This window comes from Canis lupus, chromosome 19 (genome assembly GCF_048164855.1).
Source record: "Canis lupus baileyi chromosome 19, mCanLup2.hap1, whole genome shotgun sequence".
Lineage (NCBI taxonomy): Eukaryota > Metazoa > Chordata > Mammalia > Carnivora > Canidae > Canis > Canis lupus.
In genome coordinates, this window is record NC_132856.1 from 4,065,704 (window position 1) to 4,091,248 (window position 25,545).

General features: G+C 42.9%; 1 long non-coding RNA gene across 1 annotated transcript in view; it reads right to left on the reverse strand.

The window, feature by feature from the left end:
- Positions 1-18,592, reverse strand: part of LOC140609726 (uncharacterized) — a 41,952-nt gene extending 23,360 nt beyond the window's left edge. Inside the window, exons 1-2 of the long non-coding RNA XR_012011468.1 lie at positions 18,494-18,592; positions 17,643-17,702 (exon numbers count right to left, since the gene is read on the reverse strand). This is a non-coding gene — a long non-coding RNA (uncharacterized lncRNA). The remainder of the gene's footprint in view (positions 1-17,642; positions 17,703-18,493) is intronic.
- Positions 18,593-25,545: the final 6,953 nt, after the last annotated feature.

The following is a 25,545-nucleotide window of genomic DNA, read 5'->3' on the forward strand; positions in this document are numbered from 1 at the left end:
GCTCAGGTCTTGATCTCAGTCATGATTTTAAGACCCACCTTGGGCTCAATGCCTATTGTGAAGCCTACTTAAAAAGTCGGGGGAGGGGGGGCGGCAATCGGATGGCTTCCTTGCTCCAAAAATGTTCTAGAGATTCTACAAAATAAAGTAACTCACAAGTGACTATATCCAACTCAAGTTCAATATTCATTTTACTCATTTGAGCAACTCCCCCTAGAAAGTTAATTGGGCACAGATATGTCTCCAAATCTTTTATTTAGTGGCCAATTGCTTTCTTTTGCCAACCAGAGGATGCCTTTTTTGGTTTAAGGCAGTGCCAAGACTGCCCAAACAAGGGTGGCCAGAAAGAGTTGGCTGGAATACACTAGCACCAAAGAACAGAGAAACCACTAGTTTGAATAGCACATATCTGAATAGTTTGGTCTCCACCCTTGAGTATAACAGGATTCCTCTGTGGTTCCACATACTCTCCCAGGTTGGGTCTTAAGGTTCTAAGAGGTTTATTGGTGAGCTCTGAAAATCAGCATCTTGTGAGGGAACAAGGGAAGCAGGATGGGACAGAGAAGATAGACTGTGGCACAGTCACTACAAAGACTCAGCCAAACTCGTGGGGAGCTCTGGGGCTGAAATGGCCTTCAATTGTCCCAAGTTGGAGCAAGGGAGCTGAGCCTTTAGACTCCTGCCCTGACCAGTCATCAGACACAGACTCCTCAAGAAGGGGGTCTGGGATTGGTAGAGATAGCTCTCTTTAACTGTGAATGGTTACTAGACAGGGACTCAGCAGAGAGCCATTATCAGCCAGGTCTCCGAGCAGCTGGGGAGTAATTTGGGGATCTGCATGACATATTATAGTATTCACTACACTCCTGACTCTTGTCAGAAACTTGTCAGGAAGTGGGAATATCCCTAGTCCTCTCCATACTTGGCTCCATTTTCTCAGAGATCCCTGACTTTTACTTTGGGAGCACCATGATGCCATCTGGATCATTCTCCAGTCCCTGAAACACCAGTGCCCAAAGAGCTGTGAGCAAATGGCCAAGCCTCAAACCCCCTCAGTCAACCCCTACAGGTGTCCTTGGTCCTTAGGCTGGTCAGATTTCCCCTCCCTTTGTCACCCAGTGGACCCCTCATTCCTTCCTCCTCTATGCTCAGAACTCACTCTTGAACTCACCCTCTACCATGTCTTCTCTGAATGATACACCTGTGGATCCTCTCCTGCACCTGCCCCAGTAGGATTCAGCCCATGAAGTGATGGGTGGGAGTCTCCTTCCAATGGAACTTTTGGGGCTTATCTTCCCATGAACACCAAGAAGAGCTATTGGCATATGATGGTGGCTTCTCAGAAGTGCACACCTCCACCCGGCTGCTCTGTGGAATTCATGGCTCCCCTCTCTGGTTGGAAGACAGGGGGCCCTGAAAGCCTCCTGCTGTGCCCAGCAGGGACTCTGTGCCTGGCAGGGAGTGAGTAGCGAGTCCTGTCGCTGGCAGATTCCTGGGAGGTACTGTCAGTTGTGTTTCACTCTCAGACTTCCTCCGGCCTGTGTAGGGGCTTGGCCATGCCAGCCAACACGTGTGGCACAGCGGGCTGGGTTGCAAAATATATCCGGCATGGCAGTTGGTGAAAGAGTTATGCAATCGCCACCAACTTACGGAAACCACCGTGAGACGCTTTCTGGGAGGAGAAGCGCCTGTCTTTGCCACCCTGGCCACAGGCTGGGGTTCCATGCTGGGGGTCTGGAGTGGCCCAGGCTGTGGGGTGTCAAGAACTGTGACAGACCTTCCCTGAAGTCACCTGGAAGCATGTGAGCCACAAGTCCCAGGATTTCTGACATCTTCTCCTCTGAGAACCTCCAATCCACTCTCTCCTCCACACTCTACAGACTCCAAAAAACACTCTCATTTGGTTATCAGCTGCCCCTTAGACTCCCAGATCCTCCACAGGAGGTCCCACCTTACAAAGGTATGGGGCCAATCTTGAGAGGGAGTCTGGAGGGGACATTTTTGGATGGAATGGGGAGGAGAATGAAGACCTCATCCTGTAAGGAGTAAAGTGGGTCATTGTGGAGAAGGAGATCCAGCCAGTGGCTCTAAGCCTCTGCAGGACTGTCCTAAGGGGGGAAGCAAGTGGCCCTCAGGGGCATAGATGACAAAGCTAGGACCCGTGGTGAAGTTACAGGGAGACAGAGCCAAATTCCCTCTCAGAGAGAACTTCCTCCTGTTGAGAGCTCTCCATGGATAGGATGGAAAGAGAGTGGACTCATCACAGAAGGAACTAGACAACCACTTGCCAGATGTCACAAAATAAGCTAAGCAGCATCTCTGCCCCAGCTTGGAGGTGCCACTCCCTTGCTCAGGACCATCATTGGCCATTCCTAAGAAGTAAAGTAATGGAAGGAATTTTGCAAATTAAACAGGGAACCAGGTGAGGAGTAGACCACCGCCAAAGCCCCTCCTGCTCCCCTGGGCCCCTACATCTCCCTCTACCAGGGAAAAACAGACTGAAAATGGGTTTTAAAGTAAAACCCACCTGAATCTGAATCTCAGCTCTGTTATTTACTCTCTGACACCACGGAAGTCATTTACCTTCTCCAAGCCTGTAGTTGTTCTTGGAAGATTATGTGAGATAAAGGACACGAGGGCCCCTGGCACACATACAGTTAGTGTTCAAGAAAAGGAAAGTTGGTTTTATTTCAATCTCACCACCTAGCTGCCTTAAATCCTCAAACTGAAACCTTGTTCTTAAGGATCACCACCTCCAAGGATGGCAAAAAAATGACATCAGGTTGGAATGCATCCTTCTAGACATTTTCACATGCCCTGTGTACATATGTGTGTATGCTCACTGAGGAGGGGCTATCTGATATAAGTTTTATGCTTTATATATTATTATGCACCTTGCTTTTTTCACTCAACAATATATCTTGGAGGCATCTTCATGCCAATGAATATAGATTTACTCCATACTCCTTAGCTGCCTTATTTAGGGAATGATTACACCATGGTTTCATAGCTCTTCCTCTGTGAATGGACACTGAAGTTACTTCTATTTTTTCACCCTTACAAACAATAAACATCTTCACTGGTGCCTTCTAGGGTATATAAACAAAGGTTTCATTTCCAAAGAAGTGGAACCCCAGTGTCAGACAGTATGTGAATTTATAATTTTAATATATATATATAGAATATATATATATATAAATATATATATTTTTAATTTTAATATATATATATAGACTGGTAAAAACTCATTAATCCATGACCATTATTTTCAATTGAGTTTCTTAAATTGAGTTACTTTAACTGATTTTTCTTAAATGTTTAAATTGCAGTTAAAAGTTGCAAACAGGTGGTACCTGGGTGGCTCAGTGGTTGAACATCTGCCTTTGGCTCAGGGCATGATCCTAGGGTCTTGGGATCAAGTCCTGCATTAAGCTCCCTGTGGGGAGTCTGCTTCTCCCTCTGCCTATGTCTCTGCCTCTCTCTGTCTCTCATGAATAAACAAACAAAATCTTAAAAAAAAATAGTCTTAAAAAAATGTTGCACACAAAAGGAATGCATGTTTCTTGTAAAAAGAATAGATATCCAGATGGGTTTTTTTTTTTTTTAAGTGCAAGTCCTTTTCCTTTCCTAACTTATCTCTCCTCCCAATTGTGAACAGTTGGCATATATATTGCCAGACCATTTTCATTTACAACCACACAAATAGTACATAAATACAGATTTTTTTCTTTTTATATGAATGAGATATAGATGGATATAAAACTTGGTTTTCCACTTTACTAACATAACCTGGACATCTTTCCATGTCAGCATATGCATATCTGGATCTTACTTCTAATGGTTGCATAGAATTTTATTTTAAGAGGCATCATAATAAATTTACTCAGTCCCCAACTGATGGACATTTTGGCTGTTGTCAGGCATTTGCTAGCATAAATGAAGCTGCATTAAACATCCTGGTACACACATCTTTGTGTTCTCTGAAAATACATCGAACTAAAAATAAGCAAAATTAATCTTAGAAGCATAGGAAGACAGGTGTTGGAGGACAGGATATTGGTGACCCTTGGGAAAGGTGAGTGGCTAGGAAGGGACACAACAAGAGTTTCCAGGGTGCTGGGAATGTTCTATTCCTTGATCTGGGTGCTACTTGCACACATGGGACTGTTGAGTTTATGAAAATTCATCAAGATGTACACTTATCGGGTTCCTTGGTGGTGCAGCTGGTTAGGAGTCCTACTCTTGGTTTTATCTCAGGGTGGTGTGATGGAGCCCCGCCTCTAGCCCTATACTCAGCATGGAACCCACTTAAGACTCTGTCCCTGACTACTGCCCTCTCTCTTTTCAAAATTAAAAAAAAAAAAAAAAAGGATGTACACTTACAAGTCATCCACTTTTCTGTATATATGTTATATTACAACTTCAATATTTACTTTAAAAATAAGTGAGAAAATGAGTGTCTGGATGGTTCAGTCCATTAAGCGTCTGCCCTCCACTGGGGTCATAATCTCAGGGTACTTGGATGGAGCCCCACATCAGGGTCCCCACTCAGTGGGGAGCCTGCATCTCACTCTCCATTTGCTCCCTCCCTCACTGGTTGTGCTCTCTCTCTCGTTCTCTCTCTCAATTAAATAACATCTTTTTAAAAAATAAGTGAAAAAATAATATATTTATGTTTTGTTTTGGAAGGGTTAGATAGGACTGAAGCTCTGTCACAAGTTAAATCCTAATTTGTGCAAAACTTGCAAACAACACAGTGAAATAATTTGCTTACAGATGTTGGACAAGTTATTAGGGGATGCATAGGATGAGTGTCAGATGTTGTATGTGAAAAATCATAGATAATATAAAGTTCTGGATACATTATTCTTCTGGAGAACAGCTAGGAACATTCCAATCCCAGATCATCTTAATCTAACCATCTAATCTAACCCTCTGAAGGATGGTCTGTTTCTGGTTCATCCTTATTTTTAACAGCAGTTCAATTGAGATATAATTCACATATCACACAGTTCACCCATTCAAAGTGTAAAATTCCATGTTTTTTAGAATATTCACAGATACATGCAATTATCAATAGTCAATTTTAGGACATTTTCACAGGCCCTAAAGAAACCCCATACACTTTATCACCTCTCTTATTACTCCTACTTCCCTCAGCGCTAAACAACCACTAATCTACTGTCTCCACAGATTTGCCTATTTGGATATTTGATATAAATGGAACTGTATTATGTATGGTCTTTATGAATGCTTTCTTTCACTTAGCACAAATGTTTTCGAGGTGCATTTGTGTTGTAACATGTATCAGTACTTCTTTATTTTTTGTGGTTGAATACTATTCCACTGTATGGATTGACCACGTTTTACTTATTCATTCATCAGTTAATGAATACTTGAATTATTTCTACCCTTTGGCTATTATAGTGCTTCTATAAATATTTGTATTCAAGTTTTTGTGTGAATAATATTTTCATTTCTCTTGGGTAGATACCTAAGAGAAGAATTTCTGAGTCATATGGTATTTAACCATTCGAAGAACTGTTAGACTTTTTCAAAGTGGCTGCTTCATTTTATATGCACACCACCAGTATATGAGGGTTTCCACTTCACATGCTATTGCCCGACTTGTTTTTTTTTCTAGATTGATTGATTGATTGATTGATTATAGACATAGAGAGAGAGAGAGGCAGAGACACAGGAGGAGGGAGAAGCAGGCTCCATGCCAGGAACCCGACGTGGGACTCGATCCGGGACTCGATCTGGGACTCGACCCGGGCCTCGATCCGGGCCTCCAGGATCGCACCCTGGGCCAAAGGCAGGCGCCAAACCGCTGAGCTACCCAGAGATCCCCCGCCCGACTTGTTTTTATTAGAGCCATCCTAATGGGTGTGAGGTGGTATCCTGTCATTTTAATTTGCATTTCCCTGGTGACTAATGACCGTTGAGCATCTTTCCACATGTTTATTGGACATTAGTATATCTTCTTTAGGAAAATGCCCACTTAAATCTTTTAACGGTTCTTTTTAATGGGTTGTCTTTTTATTACCATGTTTAAGATTTCGTTATGTATTCTAGATACAAATTCCTTATCACATACATGATTTGTAAATATTTTCTCCCATTCTGTGGGTGGTTTTTTCATTTTCCTGATAGTGTCCTTCAAAGCATAAAAATTTTTAATTTTGATGAGTTCAATATAAATTGTTTTTGTTTCCACCATTGCTCCTGTTTTTGGTGTGCTATCTTAGAATCTATTGCCAAATATGGAGCCATTAAGATTTATTCAGGCATTTCTTCTAATAGTTTTGTTGTTTTAGATCTTATATTTGGGTTCTTGATTGATTTTGTTTTGGTTTTTATGTGTGTTGTGATATAAGGGTCCAAATTCATCCAGTTGTTTAGTACCATTTGTTGAAAAGACCATTCCTTTTCCATCTTGGTAACACTGTCCAAAATCAATTAACCATAGACACATGAGTTCAATTCTAGACTCTCGATTCTATTCCACTGCTCCACATGTGCCTGTCCTCATGACACTACTACACTGTCTTGATTACTATTGCTTTGTAGTAAGTTTTCAAATAGGAAAATCTGAGTCCTCCTACTTTGTTCTTACCTTTCAGGATTGTTTTGGCTAATCTTGGTGTCTTGCAATTCCATTTGAATTTTAGGATCAGTTTTTAAATTTATACTAGGAAGTCATCTGTGATTCTGATGCAGATTGAATTGAATCTGTAGGTCAATTTAGAGAGTACGATCATCTAAGTAATATTAAGTCTTCCAATCCATGAATATGAAATGTCTTTCCATTTATTTGGAATTTACTTATTTTCTTTCAACAAAGTTTTGTAGTTTTCAAGATATAAATTTTATACTTCTTTTGTTAAATTTAATATAAGTATTTTATTCTTTTTGGTACTATTGTCAATTGAATTGTTTTCTTAATTACATTTTCATATTGTTCTTTGCAAGTGTATAGAAATACAATTGATGTTGTATATTAATCTCATATCCTGCAACCATGCTGAATTTATTATCTCTAATAGTCTTTTAGTGGTTTCCTTAGGATTTTCTATATAAAATATCATATCTGTGAATATATTTTTAAAAGATTTTGTTTATTATTTAGAGAGCAAGAAAGGCAGAGACATGTGCAGAGGGAGAAGAGGCTTCATGTAGGAAGCCTGATGTGGGACTCAATCCTGGGTCTCCAGGATCATGCCCCGGGCTGAAGGCAGGCGCTAAACCCACTGAGCCACTCAGGGATCCCTCATATCTGTGAATAGAAATAATTTTACTTCTTCCTTTCCAATATGAATGTATCTTCTTTCTTTTTTTCTTAAGATTTTATTTATTTATTCATGAGAGACAGAGACAGAGAGAGAGAGAGAAGCAGAGACACAAGCAGAGGGAGAAGGAGGCTCCATGCAAGGATCCCGATGTGGGACTTGATCCCGGGACTCCAGGAGCCCAAAAGTAGGTGCTCAACTGCTGAGCCACCCAGGCGTCCCTATTTTATTTCTTTTAATTATCTAATTGCTCTGGCTAGAACCTCTAAAACAATGTTGAATAGAAGTGGCAACAGTGGGCATTCTTGTCTTGTTCTTATTCCTAGAGGGAAAGTATCCAGTCTTTCATTATTATGTATTATGTTAGTGATGGGGTTTTTGTAGATGCTCTTTATCAGGTTGAGGAAGTTCCTTTCTATTACAACATTTTAGTGTTTTTATCATAAAAGAGTGTTGCATTTTATCAAGTTATTTCTGTGTATCTATTGAGATTATTGTATTTTATCCCTCATTCTATTGACAAGTTGTATTATGTTAGATTTTTGGGTGTTAACTCAAATTTGCAATGTCACATAAATCCCACATGATCATGGTACATAATTCTTTTATATATGTTGCTGGATTCTGTTTGCTAGCATTTAGCTTAGGAGCTTTGCATTGATATTCATAAGAAATATTGGTCTGTAGTTTTCTTTCCATGTGATGTTTTTCATTTTGATACTATGCTGGTCTCATAGAGTGAGTTGGAGAGTATTTCCTCTTCCTCTATTTTTTGGGAGAATTTGTGAGGAGTAGGTATTATTATTACTATTTTTTAAAGATTTTATTTGTTTATTCATGAGAGACACACAGAGAGAGAGAGAGAGAGGCAAAGACACAGGCAGAGGGAGAAGCAGGCTCCATGCAGGGAGCCCAACGTGGGTCTTGATCCTGGGTCTCCAGGATCAGGCCCTGGGCTGAAGGTGCTGCTAAACTGCTGAGCCACCTGGGCTGCCCAGGAATAGGTATTAATTTTATAAATGTTTGCTAGAATTCACCAGTGAAACCGTCTCGCCCTGGCTGCTTTCCTTGTGGGTAGTTGTTTTAATTACTAATTCAATCTCTTCACTTTTTAGAGATCTATTCAGATTGTCTATTCCTTCTTGAGCCACTTTTGGTGCTTTTTGTCTTTCTAGGAATTTGTTCATTTCATCTAAGTTGTCTAATTTGTTAACATGAAATTGTTCATAGTATGCCTTTATAATTCTTTTTATTTTTGTAAGGTCAGTAGTAATGTCTTTTTCATTTCAGAAGTCATTTGAGTCTTCTCTCATTTTTTTCTTGGTTAATCTAGCTAAAAGTTTGCCAATTTTCTTGATCTTCTTTTTTTTAATGATAAATTTATTTTTTATTGGTGTTCAATTTGCCAACATACAGAATAACACCCAGTGCTCATCCCGTCAAGTGCCCCCCTCAGTGCCCGTCACCCATTCACCCCCACCCCCCGCCCTCCTCCCCTTCCACTACCCCTAGTTCATTTCCCAGAGTTAGGAGTCTTCATGTTCTGTCTCCCTTTCTGATATTTCCTACCCATTTCTTCTCCCTTCCTTTCTATTCCCTTTCACTATTATTTATATTCCCCAAATGAATGAGACCATATAATGTTTGTCCTTCTCCGATTACTTATTTCACTCAGCATAATACCTTCCAGTTCCATCCATGTTGAAGCAAATGGTTCGTATTTGTCATTTCTAATGGCTGAGTAATATTCCATTGTATACATAAACCACATCTTTATCCATTCATCTTTTGATGGACACCGAGGCTCCTTCCACAGTTTGGCTATTGTGGACATTGCTGCTATAAACATCGGGGTGCAGGTGTCCCAGAGTTTCATTGCATCTGCATCTTTGGGGTAAATCCCCAGCAGTGCACAAAGAATCAGCTTTTGGTTTTGCTGCTTGTCTCTATTGTTTTCCTATTTTATATTTTCTTAATTTCTACTTTAATCTTCACTATGTCATTCCTTTTTCTTCCTTTAGGTTTTATTTGCCCTTATTTTCCCAGATCTTAAGGTGGAAAGTTCGGTTATTGATTTGAGATCTTCCTTCTTTATTGAATATGTATATTTCCCTCTAAGACTACTTTGGCTGTTTTGATATGCTGTGTCTTTGTTTTCATTCACTGAAAAGCATTTTCTGATTTATCTTCGATTTCTTCTTTGTCCCATTGGTGATTTAGGAGAATGTTGTTTAAATTCCACATATTTGTGAGCTTCTTAAATTATTTTCTGTTATTGATCCCTAACTTCATTCCATTTTGGCCAGAGAGCTTACCTTGTGTTATTTTTATCCTTTAAAATTTACTGAAGTTTGTTTTATGGTCTAGCATATGGGCTGTCCTGAAGAACATTCATGTGCACTTGAGAAGAATGTGTATTTTGTTGGAGTATTCTATAGATGTGTCTTAGGTTTAATTGGTTTATAGTGTTGTCTTCTGGATTTTTTATCTCCTGCCTGGTTGTTTTATCCACTACTGTTAGTGGGGTATTGAAATCTCTAACCATGACTGTTGAATTGTTTACAACTCCAGTTATGTCAGTGTTTGTTTCATGTGTTTTGATGCTCTGTTTGTGAGTACATACATGTTTATAATTATTATATCTTCCTGATGGATTGACCCTTTTATCATTATAAAATGTCCTTCTTTATCTTTAGAAACTTCTTTTGTTCTGAGTCCATTTTGTCTGATATTTGTATAGCCAGTGAAGATTTCTTGTGGTTGCTGTCTGTATGATACCTCTTTTTCTATCCTTGTTCTTTCAATCTGTCTGTATTTTTTAATCTAAAGTGTGTCTCCTGTAAACAGCATAGAGTTGAAACTTATTTTTTTATTCGATCTGATAATCTCTGCTTTTACTGGATTGTTTAATTCATTCATATTTAATGTTATTATTAATATAGTTAGATTCACATCTATCATTTTACTTTTTGCTTCTAGGTGTCTCCAGTCTTTTTGTTCCTGTATTCTTCCTGCTTTTGTTTGCATTAACAATATTTCCTAAGGTAACATCTAAATTTCTTTGTGACATTTTTAATATATCTTCTTGAGGTATTTCCTTAGTGGTTGCTCTAGGACTTACCATCAGCTTTTGATTTATACTAACCTAACTCTAGTGAGATATAGAAATATTACTTCTATATAATCCTATTCCATTTTCATCGTTTTTTTGTCATTATGTTACTTATTATTTCTGTAAATGTTCTAAACTCAACCTTACATTACTATAATTATTACTTTATATAATTTCATGTCTCTTAAAGAAACGGAGAAGAAAGATCAAATATATATTTATAGGTTTAGCTAAATTGCTCTTCTTATTTATCATTTCTGGCTCCCTTCATTTGTTCATGTGAATTAAGTTACTATCTGGAGTCATTTCCTTATCCCCAATACAGCTCTGTTCCACCCATCTCCTTTGTGCTATACATTACATTTTAAGGTGGTATAGGCCCAACAACACATTATTATATACATACTGTTTTATACAATTGCTCTTTAAATCACATAAGAGGGGATCCCTGGGTGGCGCAGCGGTTTGGTGCCTGCCTTTGGCCCAGGGCGCGATCCTGGAGACCCGGGATCGAATCCCACATCGGGCTCCCGGTGCATGGAGCCTGCTTCTCCCTCTGCCTGCGTCTCTGCCTCTCTCTCTCTCCTCTCTGTGCATTCTCATAAATAAATAAAAAATCTTAAATAAAAAAAAAAATAAATAAATCACATAAGAGAAGAAAAAGAAAAAATATGTATTTATACTCTTTCTTATAATTACATGATTATCTTTGTCAGTGATCTTGGTTTTTGTGTGTGGATTCAAAATAGTGTCCAGGGAAATTTAATTTCAGCCTCAAGAACCCCCTTAGGTATTTCTTGTAAGGCAGGTTGACTGGCAAAAAAATCTGTTTTCATTTATCTGACAATGTCTTTTTTGTTTTTATTTATTTATTTATCTATTTATGTATGTATGTATGTATGTATTTATCTATTTATTTATTTATTTATTTAATGAGGGAGAGAGAGAGAGAGACAGGCAGATGGAGAAGCAGGCTCCACGTAGGGAGCCCCATGTGGGACTCGATCCTGGGTCTCCAGGATCAGGGCCTGGGCTGAAGGTGGTGCTAAACCACTTAGCCACCCAGGCTGCCCTTTGATAATGTCTTTACCTCATTTTTGCTTTCAAAATATAACTTTGCTGGATATAGGATTCTTGGAAAAAACTGTTCTCTGATCAGTTTGAATGTGTTATCCCACTGCCTTCTGACCTCCATTGTCTGATGAGAAATCAGCTGTTAATCTTACTAGGATTCCTTTGTAAGTGATGTCATTTTTCTCTTGCTACTTTCTCCTTGTCCTTGACTTATTTTAAGTTTATTTTTCAAGTAATCTCTATATCCAACGTGGGGCTCAAACTTGTGACTCTGAGAGCAAGAGTTGCACACTCTTCTGACTGAGCCAGGCAGGCACCCCATCCTTGTCTTTGACTTTTGACATTTTTTTTTTTTTATTTATGATAGTCACAGTGAGAGAGAGAGAGAGATAGATACAGGCAGAGACACAGGCAGAGGGAGAAGCAGGCTCCATGCACCGGGAGCCCGACGTGGGATTCGATCCCGGGTCTCCAGGATCGCGCCCTGGACCAAAGGCAGGCGCCAAACCGCTGCGCCACCCAGGGATCCCATGACTTTTGACATTTTTATGGTTTAATGTGTCTGTTTGTAGATCTCTTTTCATTTTCCTACTTGGAATTTGTTAAGCTTCCCAGACATGTAAATTAATATATTTTCAATAATATGGGAAGTTCTCAATCATTACTTCTTCAAATATTTTTTCTGCTCTTTTTTCTCTCCTCTGCCCTCTGGTACTACCATTATTTTTAAGATTTTATTTATTTATTGATGAGAGACACACAGAGAGAGAGGCAGAGACACAGGCAGAGGGAGAAGCAGGCTCCTTACATGGAGCGCAATGCAGGACTCAATCCCAGGACCCTGGGATCATGCCCTGAGCCTAAGGCAGATGCTCAACCACTGAGCCACCAAGGCATCCCTGGTACTCCCATTAAATGCATGTTGGTGTGCTTACATGGATTCTCTCCATGTAAGGCTCTGTTTATTTTTCTTCATTCTTTTTTCTTCCCATTAGATCACATTATATCTATCAATCTTTTTTTTTTATTTTTTTTTATTTATTTATGATAGTCACAGAGAGAGAGAGAGAGAGAGAGAGAGAAGCAGAGACACAGGCAGAGGGAGAAGCAGGCAGAGGGAGAAGCAGGCTCCATGCAGGGAGCCCGACGTGGGATTCGATCCCGGGTCTCCAGGATCGCGCCCTGGGCCAAAGGCAGGCGCCAAACCGCTGCGCCACCCAGGGATCCCCTATATCTATCAATCTATCCTCATGTTCACTAATTCTTTCTTCTGCAAGTTCAAATCTACTATTGAATTCTTCTAGATTAATTTTTTCATCTTTCATCCTTTTCTCTGGAATTTTACTCTTTTACTCCAGAATTTTCATTTATTTTTTAAAAATTTTTTCTCTTTATTGATAGCCTCTACTTAATGCAATTTTATCATTATACTTTTCTTTATTTCTTTAATCATGGTTTTCTTTTATCTCATGAACATATTTATAATGGCCACTTTGAAATCTTTGTTAAATCCAAGTCTGATGACTTTCACAGGTAGTTTCTGTTGCCTTCCTTTTTCCTGGTATATGGGGCATACTTTCTTGTTTCTTTGCATGACTCATAATTTTTTGTTGGAAACTTGACATTTTAGATGATATATTACAGCAATTCTGGATACTGGTTTCTCTGGCACTGGTCTCCTATACCAGATTTGATATTGTTATTTATTTGTTTGTTTGTTTGTTTGTTTTAGTGTTAGGCTGGGTATATTAGTGAAGTCCTCTCTCACTACCATCCTGCAGTGTGAAGCCTCTGATGTTGCTCCTCAGAGGTTGCAGCCTTGAGTATGCCTACAGTCACCCTGGGATAAAAATGATTTGGGCAGATCTCATCTTGATTGTTTCTTTCCCTATCCAGCTGTTAAGCTTCACTAATTGGGGTTGATTGTTTTACTGTTTTCATCAATGCCTTGGGGCATAATTGCTCCACATATTGATCCAATCAAAAGCAGTCTTCTTTGAAGGAAACAATGTGTAGTAAAGAATTTAACTACTTGCCCCAAAATAGGTCTGGCCTCTGGCCTCAGCCTCTGGGAGATTCAATAATTGCCTTGAGAAGGAAATGGAGCCAAATACCAGATAGACTTCCCTGGGTGTCCCTTCTCACCCATATTTTAATTCCACAATCCCTCATTGCTATGGTAACTCTTCAGAGATATGGTTTTTAGATATTTAGTTCATATTTTCTAGTTATTCTCAGAGGAAGGGTTGGTCTGGAACAATATAATCAACCATTGATAGAAATTCAAACTGCAGTGGTTAACAGTGAAGATGGAGAGGAAGATGTGAGTGGAAGAATCATGTAGGAGGTAGGATCAATAAAATCCATTGATTGGTTGATTGGATGTGAGAAGAGGGAAGAGATCAGGACAATATAAAGGTTTCTAGATCTAGCAATTTCACGTTTGGTGGGCTCCTTCACAGAGACAGGGATCCAAGAAGAGGAACCATATGATGAAAAGTGAAGATAATGAATTCAACATTGGATATTCTGAATTTAAAATGCCTGTGTAAAAAAAAAAAATAAATAAAATGCCTGTGTGACATTCTAATGTCCAGGAGGCAATGCCATACTGAGGTCTAAAGTGCAAGAGAGAAGCTCGGTGGGGAAAGAGAGGTTTGAAAGTTATCAACAAAGAAGTGAGAACTGAAACCATGAGAGTGGATAAGAAGTCAAAAGAGAAGAGGAACAAGAGAAGATCCTTGGAAGACACTTTTCTATTTCTTGTACAGGAGAGCACAAGGGATAGAAAAAAATCAAAGGAAAAGGAAGGAATCCACATGTCAGAAGGCCCAAGCAAATGATAGAGGTTCTTCCCAGAGAAGTCTCAGTGATGGTGGAGGCAGAAGCCAGATTTCTAAGGTTCAGGGAGTCAGCAGGTAGTAAAGAAGTGGAAGACAGAAGTGCAGACAACTCTTTCCAGACGTTCCTAAAAGGTATTTGTTGCAGATCTCTATTCTGCTGGTCTACCTACTTTAGGAAGTCTATCTGCAGCATTCCTACAGTCTACACTGGCTATTTTGGCTCTCCCACTTCCCATTGCCTTATTAGCCCTTGAGAGAATTACCATGGTGATTAATTCAACAATTTGTTCTTCTTCCCTCAATGTACCTATTCATACAACATCATCTAACACTGTTAATCATCCATCTCTACCTCTGGTCCAAGATAACATTTGTGGTGGTTTTAAAAAATATGAGTGCACATTCTCTGACCCTTTCCCCCCTTAAACCCTTTCCCTATGAAAATGGGAAGGCTTTTGGAACACCTGGACGGTTCAGTGGTTAAGCTTCTGCCTTTGGCTCAGGGCATGATTCTAGAGTTCCAGGATCAGGTCCCATGTTGGGCTCCCTGAATGCAGCCTGCTTTTTCCTCTACCTATATCTCTGCCTCTCTCTTTCTGTGTCTCTCAAGAATAAATAAATAAAATCTTTAAAAAAAAGAAAATGGGAGGGCTTCTGACCAGTTCTATTAATAGCATATGGTACAAATGATACTATAGAGCCTTCAGTGCTAGTTCATACAAGGTAATGCAGCTTTCCACCTTATTGCTGAAACCCTTGGTCCCAGGGCTCTGAGCCACCATGTAAGAAGTCCAACCATCCTAAGAAGTTCAACTATCCCTCTGCCACACTGGAGAGGCCACATGTAGATGATCTAGCAGACAATCATACCTGAGCCCATACTTCAGTCCTTCTAGCCCAGGTGCAAGATGCATGAATGAAAAGACCCTCTGTGGGATCCCTGGGTGGCGCAGCGGTTTGGCGCCTGCCTTTGGCCCAGGGCGCGATCCTGGAGACCCGGGATCAAATCCCACGTCGGGCTCCCGGTGCATGGAGCCTGCTTCTCCCTCTACCTGTGTCTCTGCCTCTCTCTCTCTCTCTCTGTGACTATCATAAATAAAATAAAATTAAAAAAAAGAAAAGACCCTCTGGGAAATGGATCCTCCAATCCCAACTGTTCTAGCCCTGAAGTTGTCCAAGTTACCCCCAGCCATTCAAGTCATCCCAATTGAGGGTCTAGATAGTTGGAAGCATAAAGGACCCACTGTGCTTGTCCAAATGTCTAAATGGATGTCCCGTAGCATCCATTAGCATAGTAGAAGAGTTGTTTCACATTACTATATTTTAGGATAGGTTGTTACCCAGCCATAGATAACTGGAATATCATTTTTTCTTATTTCTGTTCTTCTATTCAGACCATTATTTTTCTCCTAATCCTACACATATACACAGATTGTGTTCCCACCAGCCAGAGTGGAAAGTTCTCCCAACTCAGTAATGGAGCCTAATTAGACTTAAAGTCTGTCCTGAGCTTAACAAAGCTTAAAAGCATGCCTCAAAAGAACTAAATTCTATCCCAGAACAAGGCCCAAAAATATTTAAAGAAATTCAAAACAAATAAAATCAAGCAATCAAGAACAGAATATTTACAATGCCTGTCATCCAAACAAAAATTAGCAGGCACACAAAGAAGTAAAAAATAAATAAATAAAGGAGAAAAAGTAATCAAAAACAGACCCAGAAATAAAACAGGTGACAAAATGGTTAGACAATGGTATTAATAGGATGTTTATAATAGTTAACTACTATAAACATACTCAATATATTCAAGAAGGGAGAGGAGAACATGAACATGATGAAGATAGAAATTGATATAAAAAGGGCCAAAGTCAGGACTCCTGGGTGGCACAGTCAGTTAAGCATCTCACTTTTAATTTCTGGGTTTTTAAAAATTTATTTGAGAGAGAAAGAGAGCATATATGCACATGAGCAGGGAGGAGAAGCAGAAGGAGAGGGAGAGGTAGACTCCCCACTAGCAAGGGAGCCAGATGCAGGGCTCCATCCCAGGACCCTGAGATCATGACCTGAGCTAAAGGCAGACACTTAACCAACTGAGCTACCTAGGTGCTCCTGACTCTTGATTTCAGCTTAGGTCATGATCTCACAGTTGTGAGATCAAGCCCCGCATCGAGCTTTGCACCCAGCTCCGACTCTGCTTAAGATTCTCTCCCTCTCTCTCTCTCTCTCTCTCTCTCTCTTTCCCTCCCTCTGCCCCTTCCCCTGCTCATGTTCTCTCTCTCAAATAAACAAATAAATAAAATCTTTTAAAAAAAAGACTAAAACCAAACTTCCACAAATGAACAATACCCTAAATAGGATTAATAGCACATTAGACACTGCAAAAGAAAAAGAAAGCAGGAAAAGAAGATAAGTGAATGAAGAACAGATGAGACAGAAATCAACTAAAATATGTTAGGTTAAATTCAGCCATGTCAATAATCACATTAAGTGTAAATGTTTAACATTCTAATTAGAAGGCAGATTGTCAGATTGGATAAAAACACAAGACCTAAGGCCTTTACAAGAAACTCACTTTAAATATAAAGGCTACTGGGGTGCCTGTTGGCTCAGTGGTTGAGCATCTGCCTTTGGCTCAGGTCATGATCTGGAGGTCTCAGGATTGAGTCTCACATCAGGCTCAATAAGAAGCCTGCTTCTCCCTCTATGTTTCTCTCTGTGTCTCTCATGGATAAATAAACAAAATCTTTAAAATATATATATATAAAGGTGGCGCAGCGGTTTAGCACCTGCCTTTGGCCCAGGGCGCGATCCTGGAGACCCGGGATCGAATCCCATGTCGGCTCCCGGTGCATGGAGCCTGCTTCTCCCTCTGCCTGTGTCTCTACCTCTCTCTCTCTCTCTCTGTGTGTGTGTGACTATCATAAATAAATAAAAATAAAATAAATAAATAAATAAATAAATAAATAAAAAGCTGGGTGGGTGGTAATATTAATATCACATAAAGTAGATTTCAGAACAAGGACTATCACAAGAAATTTAAAAGAGCCCGTCATAATGACAAAGGGGTTAATTGATACCTAAAAATCCTAAATGTCAATACATAGCTTCAAAATACATAAAGCAAAAACTGAGGAGCTAAAAGGAGAAATAGACAAATCCATGGTTACAGTTGGAGATTTCAACACACTTCTCTCAATAACTGATAGAACAAAGTAGACAGAAAATCAGTAAGGATATGGAGCAGGGGTCAGCAAACAGATCAGTCTTGTTTTTGTAAATAAAGTTTTCTTGGAATATAGCCATGCACATTTATTTACATACGGTTGATGACTGCTTTGCTATGATGGCAAAGTCGAGTAGTTGCAACAGGGATGGTACAGCCTGCAAGGCCAAAAACATTACACCTCCTTATATAAAAGACTTGAATGACATTACCAAATTGACCTAATTAACATTTTTAGAACATTATACACAAGGATATCTATTTTTTTAGGATTTTATTTATTTATTCATCACACACACACACACACACACACACACACACACACACACACACTGAGGCAGAGACACAGGCAGAGGGAGAAGCAGGCTCCATGTAGGGAGCCCGATGTGGGACTCGATCTTGGGACTCCAGGATCACACTCCAGGCCAAAGGCAGGCACTAAACCCCTAAGCCACCCAGGGATCCCCATACAAAGGATATCTAAATACACAGTTTTTCCTAGTACACATGGAACACTCACCGAAACAAACGGTTTTCTGCATGATACAAGTCTTAATATATTTACAAGGATTCAAATATTCCCTCTGCCCACAAAAGAATTAAATTAGAAGTCAGTAATTAACTAAACAACACACTTGCAAATAACCCAGGAGTCAAAGAAGAAACTACAAAGGAAAGTAGAAAATATTTGAATAACAGAAATGAAAATATGACATATCAGAATTTGAGGCATGCAGATCAAATAGGACTACTAAGCTGCCCATGTATTTTAGTTCAGGGACACCATGATCACTTCGCTACCACTGAAGATTTCCGTGGGCCAAGCATCCTGCTTATTGCTCTTGCCCAGCTTCCCGCCTTATCTCTGGTGGTTAGGTGGCACCACCCATACTCTCCTGCTTCCTTGAATCAGTCAACTTCCCCAAAACTTAGTGGCTTAAACACCAACCTGTCACTTTGCTCACAATTCTGTGATCAGCTGAGTAGTTCTTGTGGTCTGAGTGGGCTCGCTGAGCCTTTCATGTGCCTGTAGTCAGCTGGTAGCCGAATGACCTAGGACATCCTCACTCACATATCTGGCAATTGGCTGGCTGTTGGCCAGAGAGACAAGGACAAGTGGGCCACGTGTCTCTCATCATCCAGCAGCCTAGCCCAGAATTCTTAACTAGAGGCCAGGTTCCAAAGCAGGAGGAAAGGGCAGACAAGCTCCAGAGTGTAAATATTTTTCAAACTTTGGCTTGGGCCACCCTTGTTACTGTTCCATTGTCCAAAGCAGATTAAATATTGGAGATATTGTATCCAGATACAAGATGTGGAGAACCGGACTCCACCTGGGAAGAACTGCAGATTTCTGTGGATACAACAGGAAGAATTTTTGTGGCCATTTCTACAATCCATGCAGGGAGCTCATTTCAATGGGAACATCCCCCACTGTCATCACTATCCTGCAGAGAATAGCCTTTACTTTCAAAATTCTGATGTTCCCCTCACCAATGTATTACTCAAAGATCTGATCGAGAAAATGTCCTGTGGACCCTCTGCCCCAGGGGTCATTTTTAGGGGCCAGATGCGTATTTGCTGAAATTTCAATCATTCCCAGAGCTCTAGCTGCATAGGAGTTTGGAAAAGGTTTTTTTCTTGCTTCCCAACCTCTACAGTATTGGAAAGGATGCCAGAAGGTGGTGACACAGATGTTGAGCACCAGTCCTTCATATCCACTTATGCTGAGGAGCTTTATGAGGATGGACTTTTTGCAGCAACAGGAAAGGAATCCGAAGCAGGAGCTCCTGATGCCAGCTCCTACCCCTTGGCCTTGAATTTCAGAGCCTTTAAGCCATATCATCAGAGGCCTCCCACCTGTTGACTCAGGCCAGCCACAGCTATAACCCAAACCAACCCAACAGGAGCAAGACAGCCCCCACACCTTGGCCAGACCCCTCTACTCCACCATCACACATTCCTAACGCCCAGCACCTACAATAATAATCACCTTGGTCACCAGCCCTACTGTGTGCCTGGGGCTGTGCTCTGCACTATAGATAGATCATCTCTCTCACTCCTCAAAGCCCCCTTGGGTGAAGGGAATACTCCATTTTATAGGGGATAAAACCAAGGCTCAAAGAGATGAAGTCACTTCCTCAAAGTCACCTATGATAGAGTAACCAAGCTCATATTTGAACCCAAATCGAAGTAATAGGAAAGCCTCCCTACTGGTTTGCACAGCTTGTCTGTCACTCATTTTCTCACCTCTGCAGTCCCTAGATCCCAGGACCAGGACACCAAGGGAGGACTAAGCTGCCCCACCACCTTAGCACCCAAGCCATGGATACCTGGCCTGGGTCCTGTACTTAGCTCTCTGCAGAGGCCCCATCAAACCCCCCTCTGCTGCCACAAACATGTTGTTGGCTGAGAGGGATATATTCCTCCCCCTGATTTCCTAGAGAAAAAATAAATGCATAGTTGTTGGAAATATGCTATAACAACCACACATCCATATAGTCAGCTATGTAAATGTGGGGACATAGCCAGTTCTATTTCCCCTTGCGTGCAGAATAGACTTTTCCAAGGAGAATCTCTTGGGGTGGGGGAGAATCTCTATTGAAGGGGGAGAGCAGCTGATGTCACCCCTCACACCAGCACCAAGACTATATCATGTGATATGTGATCCATGCTGGCCAATCGCAATCTACATGATTGTTCAGAGGTGGGCATATGACCACAAGGTCAGTCAGCCTTGTGTGTTCCCCTGGAACTAATAGGAAAAGGAAGTTCTCATACCACTGAAATTGTTGAACTTGTTAATGATGAGCCTAAAGCTTCTGGAACTATCTGGCTAGCATAAGGAGAAAGCATCCAGGGAAAGAAGCCCACACAGAAGCCCTGGAGCCAGCCATTCCTGAAACTGGAAGAGTTTTCAATTACATAAATCAATAATTTATCTTTTTTCCTTAAGGCATTGAGTTGAGTTTCTGTTGAATGCAGTGAAGTGATCCTGTTGAACACAATAAACTATGAAAGTCAAGCCAGGGTTCTATTTGTTTTACAAGGGATAACTTGGCCCCTTTCTCATCAAGTAAGCAAATAAAATCCTCCATACCTAGAACCATCATTCCAGTCATTCTGGCATCTTCCCAGGACCTTGCCCAACCTTTTCCTGACCTGAACACCCCCCTCACACACACCACAACATGGCAGTTCCCCAGCAGCAATTGCCGGCCCCACCCACCTCTCTTGATAACCAGTCTGGCCCTAGAGTTTTACTTCCATGAAGACCATGTCTCCCAGCAGAGGGACACAGGTTCAGGGTGTGGACTGAGCAGAAACAGCCTTAGGTTGATAGTCACCAAACTGTGGATCCTGCACCTAATAGTAAAATACTTTTGAGCAAGCATCCCAATATCTTTGTTTATTTTACATATTTTGCAACACTATTCACATTTCATGTATAAATAAAGCTTCACTAATTCCTCATTTAGATGACTTTTTTTTTAAGATTTTATTTATTTATTCATGAGAGACACAGAGAGAGAGGCAGAGACACAGGCAGAGGGAGAGGCAGGCTCCCCATGAGGAGCCAGATGTGAGACTCAATCCCAAGACCCTGGGATCATGACCTGAGCCAAAGGCAGATGCTCAACCCCTGAGCCACCCAGGTGCCCTTTGGATGACATTTATATAAAAACTCCCCAATTTTCTTCCCTTGTCTTTCATACCCTCTTTGGAGACCACAGAAGGAGGGGTTGCTGGCCTGGACTCTCCCTCCCATCCCCTAAGTTGTTTTCCAAACTTTCAATATTGTAAGTGAAAGGAGGGGCCCTGCCCGGGGAGGGCTGGCTGAATTACCCCATGGAAATGTTGGCGCCCTGGGCTGGGGGCAGGGTGGGCCCAGTTTCCAGGAAGGGTTTGGGCAGGAAGCCAGGCAGGAAGGGGCTGGGAGTTTCTGGAAGGGCAGCCTGGAGAGGCCTGGCAGACTAGCCCATGGGCCTCACTGTTGAGCACTTTCAGGGTTGGGGAATCCTTGGCACTTCCAGGCACATGCCAGGGCACAGGTGGGGGAGGGAGAGCAGGAGGGTTCCTGGATGAGAACTGGAAATGAGGTGGTAGGCATCTCCTCAGTGGTCTTGCAGGAGGAGTGGGCATGGAAAGAAAGGAGAAGGGGGGAGACTTGGAGAGGCAGTGACAGGGGGCACTTGTACCCACGGGGGTACCCTGGGCTTCGGGCTAGGGGAGGGAGTTATTCCATTGTAAGACACGTACTTTTGGCCAAGAGGGTCCTTGAAGCAGAAGGGGACAGAGAGGAAGGCCAGGGGGACTCTAATTGGTTAGGGGTGGGGAGTGGAAGGGTGGTGGTGTCAGGCTAGAAAGATCCGCAAGCAAAGAATCCTGTTGATGGGTGGAGAAGGAGCTGCTCCATGGGGGTCCCTCTCTCAGACTTCTCTGGCCGCCATGACATCCAGCCCAGGAGGTGCCTCCTTGATATATTAGTCAGGTTATAGGACAGAAACCCAAACTAAGAATAGTGTTAACAATATAGGAGTTTGTCTTTCTGTCACTACTAGTCTGGGCATAGCCTTTCTGCTAATACAGTGGCTGCACGGTGTCAGAGACACAGGCTCCCTCTGGCTAATTGTTCTAACATCTCTGCATGGTCCAAGATGGCCCATCCCCACAGCCACCTTCCAGGCAGCAGGATGGAGGGAGGCAGAAGATGGTTCATAACCTCTCCTGTGACCATGTCAAACTACAGGGATGTGGGGATGTGATCTCAGAAGTGGTTACGTGTCTCACTGAAAGTTCTGTGACCGTGGAAAGAAGAGAATAGATACTGGGGCCAGTTGGCATCCACACCCATGTGCCTACAATATTCAAGGTCACATAGAAACAAACTTCTTCCACCAGGGTCCTCCAAACAAGAACTTTGCTTAGTACTAAGGGAGTAAACACAAGAGTGGTCATTACAGGAACCTGTACAGGGTGTGGAAAGAGCCCTGGTCCCCCAGGATGGGCCTCTGTGCCCCAGGGAGGAAACAACTCTCCAGAAGCCCCTTTGGCCTCTTGTCCCCTAGCCCGGATCCCCCCACGCCAGCCCCAAAGCACAAGGACCCCCCGGATATAAGCCTTTGGAGTCCATCTCCTCTTAGTATCTGAGGCTGAGTGCCCACGTGTTCCATCCTTCATCCAGCCATTCATGCATTTACCGAGCGCCTCCTAAGCCTCAGTGTACCTTCAGGGGTCCCACCACCTCCAGATCCTGTGCTCCTACCCCCACCCCATAATAACTGGTTCAGGGTGGAAATGCTAGCCAAGCTGGTCCAACCAGGGCGAATAACAGCACTTTGGCAGGCAGTGCCCCGACAAGGATTTGAACCTGAGAGAAGCAGAGCCCTGGTGTGGCCGGGGCCATTAGTTACATCGTGGGGCACACATTCCTGAGGGAGGCTCCAGTGAGGAAGAAAGCAGATGTGAGAGGCAGGCAGAAATGGGCTCCTATGAGACCTGGGCCCCTTGAAGCAAGGGCTACCCCAGATAGCTTTCCAGGGAAGCCAGCTGTTGCCTGCAGCCCACACGTGCCAGATGGCAGAGAGGGCACAGAGGGCAATGGTAAGAGGAAGGGGAAGAGCAAAAGCATTCTGGGCTGGGCTGCTGGCTGCAGTTCTTGGGAGCAGCCTTTACCCTGCCGGCCCCTGCACCCCATCTGCCCTCTCTTCACAGTGCTCCAGCTCACTGACATGGGCGGATCTCCAGAGACACCAGGGTGGTGGGGTACAGGGAGTGGGGTGGGTAGTAGGACACAAGTGAGGGTCCTTGTTCAGGCCTGGAGGCCCAGGCCACCTCAGCAGGTGGCCTGGCAGGTGTCCCCTCCTTACATCTTCTCCTGGGAGTTTAAGCTGACCTCTCTTTTCTGAGAGAGGTCCTCCTTCCCACTGCCTGGAGGAGGGCAGTTGCCCCAAAGACAGGAAGCAGTTCAAAATAGCAGGGGGGGCTGTCGGAAAGGCCGTCCAAGCAGGAAATGCTTCAGGAGTGGGGAGGAAGGCTGTGGGGTTCCTTCAGCAGCATCGTCCCCTTGGAGCTCCTTCCCTGTGCCAGGGCCTCCTCTCGCACGAGGGGCCCCTGCCTCATGGACCCACAGTCTCCCACAAAGACAGGCCTCGTTGGTGGCCGCACACTATCATCCGTAGGAACCGCCATGTGCACTCTAAGAAGAAACCTAAGCTGTCACAAGGACGTGTGAGAGGGGCCCGGCCTGACACAGCAGAGGGGGAGGCCTCCCCGGGATGGACCCAAAGGTCCTGGGGTCAGGGTCATTGTGGCAGACACCACACTGGGCCCCCAGGGTCTGGCCCCACCTCCTCTGCAGCCCACACTGTGGGGGCAGATGCTGGCACACGGGAACTACATGTCCCAGACTCCTTTACGACAAGGGAGATTCCACCAATCAGATGCACTCATGTGTGATTTAGAAGGCGAGCAGGCCTTTGGGATTTTCTGCTGGTAAGGATGGCTTTGGAGATGCTGGGTCTCCGCGGGCTTGCTTCTGGCCCTGGGCCTCAGGCTCCAGGCTCCAGCCTCAGGGCCTCGACCAGTAGCTCTGCAGCTGAAGCGGTTTCCAATCCCTGGGTCACAGCTGAAAGGTCATGTTCTTGAACTAGCAGTTCCAGCGGTGGTTGTGATCCCCTAATGTCAGACGGTAGCACAGCTGGGGCCAGGTTCCGCCGTGTTTTTCTGAGCTCATCCTGGAGGCTCAGCCCAGACCCACTCCACCAGCCCACGCAAAGATTTTGTAGCACCCAAGGCCCTGTATTTTTTTTTAAGATTTTATTTATTTATTCATGAGAGACAGAGAGAGGCAGAGGGAGAAGCAGGCTCCGTGCAGGGAGCCCGACTCAGGACTCGATCCCGGGTCTCCAGGATCAGGCCCTGGGCTGAAGGCGGCGCTAAACCCATGAGCCACCCGGGCTGCCCCCAAGTCCCTGTATTAAATCTCCCCTCCTGCTTAAAATACCTACCTAGAGTGACTTCTGTTCCCTCTAACAGGAGACACAAGGCAGAGAACAAAAGAATGAATGAAATGCAGATGAAGTGCCTGGCATGGGTGTTGCAGCCTTGCTGCAGACAGAGAAGAGAAGCAGAGAGGTAGGGGGCCTCCCTGGGAGTTACCACCTGATGTGACAAGAGCCTGAACTAAGGTCGGGATGGTGGGATGGAGCAGAAGGGAAGGGTCGGGATGAAAAATAAGCCAGACTTGGTAACGGTGGCATGAAGGTCTCCTCAAGGTCTCCAATCCCAGGTGTCAGAGACCAATGAGATTCCATGTGTCCTAGGAAGCAAATAAAGCAGTGCGGTGCCATGGGGAGAGCATGGATCCTGGGGATGCCAGGTCAGACAGGTGAGACTCCAGACCTCGTGTGGCTTATACTCTGGCAAGGGACACAGATAAACAAGTGGATAAAATAATTTCCAAAAGTGATAAGTGCTGCCAAAAGGATGGTAGCATTGGAATAAAAAGTGACAGGTTGGCCCAGAGAGGCCTCTCAGAGGAGGTGACAATTGGATTGTTAATGGAAGGATGAGGATGCAGCCATGGGAGGATCTGAAGGAAAGAAGCAAAGTTTCTTTGCTTTCATCCAAACCAGTGCAAAGTTCTCAGGGCAGGAAAGGACTTGACATGTCCAGGGAGCACACAGATGCAGGATGGCTATGATAGATAAGCAAGAGAAGAAGGGAGGAGACAGGGTCCCAGAGGAAGGCTGAAGAGGACATGAAAACTCTCAATCAACCAGAGCCTTTGATTAACCAGAGCGTCCTTCCCTCCATGCTCAAGCATTAATGCCATTCATTACTTTGGTAAATGAGTGAGTAGTGTGTTAAAACTCAGACATCCTAAGTTCTGGCTCCCTAGGAAAGATGTGTAGCTGGGGAAGGGAGCTGAATCAAATAAAGACAGGGATTACTGGCTACCAAACACCAGACAGAAGGGGCTAAACATCCTTCTCAATGGAA